At 41.7% G+C, this 5,213-nt stretch overlaps 1 pseudogene; it reads left to right on the top strand.

The window, feature by feature from the left end:
- Positions 1-1,902: 1,902 nt before the first annotated feature.
- LOC100949819 lies at positions 1,903-2,968 on the top strand (annotated as a pseudogene).
- Positions 2,969-5,213: the final 2,245 nt, after the last annotated feature.

Below are 5,213 nucleotides of genomic sequence, written 5' to 3'. Positions count from 1 at the left end.
CAGGAGTTGGAGGTTGCTGTGAGCTATAATGCCATAGCACTCTACCCAGGGGGACAGCTTGAGGCTCTGTCTCAAAAAAAAAAAAAAAAAAAAAAAATTCCTCAAAAATAACAGCCATGAAGACACAAGTTACCAAAATTTGTGGGATACAGCAAAAGCAGTCTTAAGAGGGAAATTTATCGCATTCGATGCCTACATTCATCTACAGAAAAACAGAAAGTGAGTGCATCAACACACTCATGAACCATCATATATGAAATTAGAAAAAAAGACCAATCTAATCCCAAACGCAGCAGAAGAAAAGAAATAATCAAAATTAATCAGAGATTAATGAAATTGAAAACAAAAGAATCATCCAGAAAATGAACAAAACAAAAAGTTGATTTTTTGAAAAAATAAATAAAATCAATAAAACTTTGGTCAGGTTAACTAGAAATAGAAAAGTAAAATCTCTAATAACCTCAATCAGAAACGACCAAGGGGAAATAACAACAGATGACACAGAGATACAAGAGATTATCTCTGAGTATTACTAGAAACTCTATGGCCAGAAATTTGACAATGCAGAGGAAATGGATCAATACCTGGAATCACATCCTCTCCCTAGACTTAATCAAGAAGAAATAGATCTCTTGAACAGACTGATTTCAAGAACTGAGATCAAAGAAACAATTACAAGTCTCCCAATTAAAAAAAGAAAAAGCCCTAGTCCAGATGGCTTCACACCAGAATTCTATCAAACCCTCAAAGAAGAGCTTATACCCATACTGCAGAAATTATTCCAAAAATTTGAGAAAGAAGGAATTTTCCCCCAACATGTTCTACAAAGCAAACATCACCCTGATACCAAAACCAGGAAAAGACCCAACTAAAAATGAGACTTTCAGACCAATCTCATCAATGAATAAAGAAGCACAAATTCTCAACAAAATCCTAGCCAACAGACTACAGCTACACATTAAAAAAATTATTCACTGGGCAGCACCTGTGGCTCAGTGAGCAGGGCACCAGCCCCATATACTGAGGGTGGTGGGTTCAAGCCCAGCCCTGGCCAAACTGCAACAAAAAAATAGCTGGGCATGGGACAGCGCCTGTGGCTCAAAGGAGTGGGGCGCAAGCTCCATATGCTGGAGGTGGCGGGTTCAAACCAGCCCAACCAAAAACTGCAAAAAAAAAAAAGAAAAAAAAGCCAGTCGTTGTGACGGGAGCCTGTAGTCCCAGCTACTCAGGAGGCTGAGGCAAAGAGAATCACCTAAGTCCAAGAGCTGGAAGTTGCTATGAGCTGTAATGCCACAGCACTCTACCAAGGCTCACAAAGTGAGACTCTATCTCTAAAAAAAAAAAAAAAAAATTTATTCTTCAGATCAAGTAGGTTTTATCCCAGGGATGCAAGGCTGGTTTAGTATATGCAAGTCCATAAACATAATTCACCATATGATCCTCTCAATAGATACAGGAAAAGCATTTGATAATATTCAGCATCCTTTTCTATTTAGAACACATAACAATATAAACATAGGTGGCACATTTCTTAATCTAACTGAAGTCATCTATGACAAACCCACAGCTAGTATACTAAAGTATTATACTGAAGTATACTGGAGAAAACCCAAAAGCTTTTCCATTTAGAACTAGAACCAGACAAGCTTGTCCTCTATTGCCACTACTATTCAACATAGTTCTGGAAGTTCTAGCCAACACAATCAGGCAAGAGAAGGAAATAAAAGACATCCAAATGGGTGCAGAGGAGGTCAAACTCTCACTCTTTGCCAATGTTATGATCTTATACTTAGAAAATCCCAAAGACTCAAGCACAAAACTCCTGGAAGTGATCAAAATATACAGCAATGTCTCAGGATATAAAATCAATGTCCAGGCTCTCTGGTCCTCCCATTCATCACCATGGTGAAAGTGAAGGTCAGAATAAATGGCTTTGGTCATATTGGGTGCCTGGTCACCAGGGCTGCTTTTTTCTGGCAAAGTGAATATTTTCGCCATCAATGACCCCTTCATTGACCTCAACTACATGGTCTATGTGTTCCAGTATGATTCCACCCATGGCAAATTCCATGGCACAGTCAAGGCTGAGAACGGGAAGTTTTTCATCAGTGGAAATCCCATAACCATCTTCCAGAAGTGAGATCCCACCAAAATCAAATGGGGTGAGGCAGGCACTGAATACATTGTGGAGTTCACTGGCATCTTCACTACCATGGAGAAGTCTGGGGTTCACCTACAAGAGGATGCCAAAAGAGTCATCATCTCTGTCCCTTCTGCTGATGCCCCCATGTTTGTGATGGGTATGAACCACGAGAAGTACATAAACAGCCTCAGCATTGTCAGCAATGCCTCCTGCACCACCAATTGCTTAGCCCCCTTAGCTAAGGTCATCCATGACAACTTCAGCATTGTGGAGGGACTCAAGACCACAGTCCATGCCATCACTGCCACCCAGAAGACTGTGGATGGCCCCTCTGAGAAGTTGTGGTGTGATGGTCATGGAGCTCTCCAGAACATCATCCCTGCTTCAACTGGTACAGCCAAGTCTGTGAACAAGGTCATCCCTGAGCTGAATGGGAAGCTTACTGGCATGGCCTTCCATATCCCCACTGCCAATGTGTCAGTCGTGGATCTCACCTGCCATCTGGAGAAGGCTGCCAAATATGATGATATCAAGAAGGTGGTGAAACAGGCATCAGAAGGCCCCCTCAAGGGTATCCCTGGGTTACACTGAGCACCAGGCCGTCACCTATGACTTCAACAGTGACACCCATTCTTCCACCTTTGATGCTGGAGCTGGCATTGCCCTCAATGACCACTTTGTCAAATTCATTGCCTGGTATAATAATGAATTTGGCTATAGCAACAGGGTGGTGGATCTTATGGCCCACATGGCCTTCAAGGAGTAAGAACCCCCAGACCACCAGACCCAGCCAGAGCATGAGAGGAAGAGAGAGGCCCTTAGCTGCTGGGGTGCCTCTGCCTACCCACTCTCCCACCTCACTGAGACTCTCCCCTCAACACAGTTTCCACACCAGAACCCTTGAAGAATGGGAGGGGCCTAGGGAGCCCCACCTTCTCATGTAACATCAATAAAGTTCCCTGAATTAAGCAAAAAAAAAAAAGAATTCCACAAATCAGTAGCCTTTGTATATGCCAATAACAGCCAAGATGAGAAGCTAATCAAGGACACAATTCCTTTTACAGTAGCTTCCAAAGAAATGAAATACCGAAGAATATACCTAACAAAAGAAATGGAGGACCTCTACAAAGAAAATTATGAAACCCTAAGAAAAGAAATAGCAGAAGATATATACATATATATTTTTTTGAAACAGTCTCACTATGTCACCCTTGGTAGAGTCTTGTGGCATCACAGCTCACAGCAACCTCCAACTCTTGGGCTTAAGCAATTCTCTTGCCTCAGCCTCCCAAGTAGCTGGGACTACAGGCACCCACCAAAACGCCCAGCTATTTTTTGTTGCAGTTGTCATTGTTGTTTAGCTGGCCCGGGCCGGCTTCAAACATGCCACCCTCAGTGTATGTGGTTGGCGCCATAACCACTGTGATACCAGCCAGAGCAGAAGATATTAACAAATGGAAGAACACACCATGCTCATGGCTGGGAAGAACCAACATTGTAAAAATATCTAGGCAGCACTTGTGGCTCAGTGAGTGGTACACCAGCCCCACATACCAAGGGTGGTGTGTTCAAACCCAGTCCCAGCCAACCTACATCAAAAAATAATCAGGTATTGTAGTGGGTTCCTGTAGTCCCAGCTGCTTGGGAGGCTGAGGCAAGAGAATTGCCTATGCCCAGGAACTGGAAGTTGCTGTGAGCTGTGATGTCACAGCACTCTACCAATGGTGACAAAGTGAGACTCTTGTCTCAAAAAAAAAAAAGTCTATAGTCTATACTACCCAAAGCAATCTACAGATTCAATGCAATCTCCATTAAAATACTATCATCATACTTTCAAGAATTGGGAAAAATAATTCTTCATTTTGTATGGAACCAGAAGAAACCCTATATAGTTTTAGTGATAAAAACAAAGCCAGGAGTATCACTCTACCAGACTTTCAGCTATAATACAAGGCCATACTGATCAAAACAGCATGGTATTGGCACAAAAATAGAGACACTGACATTTAGAATGGAATAGAAAACCATGAGATGAAACTAACACCTTATAGTCACCTGATCATCAATAAACCAAACAAGAACATACACTGGGGAAAAGAATTCCCATTCAATAAATGGTGCTGGGAGAACTAGATAACCAAATATAAAAGACTGAAACTGAACCAGCAACTCTCACTACTTACAAAAATTGATTCAAGATGGATAAAAGATTTAACTCTAAGGTATAAAACAGTTAAAATCCTCAAAGATTTTAGTGTGGAGAAAACACTTGAAGATATCAGCCTGAAGAAGATTTCCATGGCACTTGCAACAACAAAAATAAACAAATGGTACTGAATTAAACTGTAAAGCTTCTGTACCGTTACGGAAACAACCAAAGCAAGCAGACAACCAGCAGACTGGGAAAAGATATTTGCATATTATGAATCAGACAAAAACTTGATAACTAGAATTTACAGAGAACTCAAATTAATCAACAAAAAAATTCCAGCAATTCCATATATCACTGGGCAAGAGACATGAATAGAACCTTCTCTAAAGAAGACAGACCAACGGCTAACAAACATGAAAAAATGCTCATTGTCCCTAATTAACAGAGAAATGCAAATCAAAATGACCCTGAGATATCACCTAACCCCAGTGAGAATAGCCCACATCACAAAGTCTCAAAGCTGCAGATACTGGCGTGCATGTGGAGAGAAGGGAAAACTTTTACACTGCTGGTGGGACTGCAAACGAATACAACCTTTTTGGAAGGAAGTATGGAGAACCCTCAAAGAACTCAAGCTAGACCTCCCATTTGATCCTGCAATCCCATTACTGGGCATACCCAGAAGGAAAAATATCCTTTTGCCCTAAGGGCACTTGCACTAGACTCTTTATTGCAGCTCAATTTACAATTGCCTAAATGTGGAAACAGCCTAAATGCCCATCAACCCAGGAATGGATTAAAAAGCTGTGGTATCGTCAGATTGTATTAAAAAAAAACAAGCAGGCTCGGTGCCTGTGGCTCAAGCGGCTAAGACGCCAGCCACATACACCTAAGGTGGCGGGTTCGAATCCAGCCCGG

This window comes from Otolemur garnettii, unplaced genomic scaffold (assembly GCF_000181295.1).
Source record: "Otolemur garnettii isolate 467f Iridium unplaced genomic scaffold, OtoGar3 scaffold00001, whole genome shotgun sequence".
In the NCBI taxonomy this organism is placed as follows: domain Eukaryota; kingdom Metazoa; phylum Chordata; class Mammalia; order Primates; family Galagidae; genus Otolemur; species Otolemur garnettii.
This window is presented reverse-complemented; position numbering and strand designations above follow the sequence as displayed.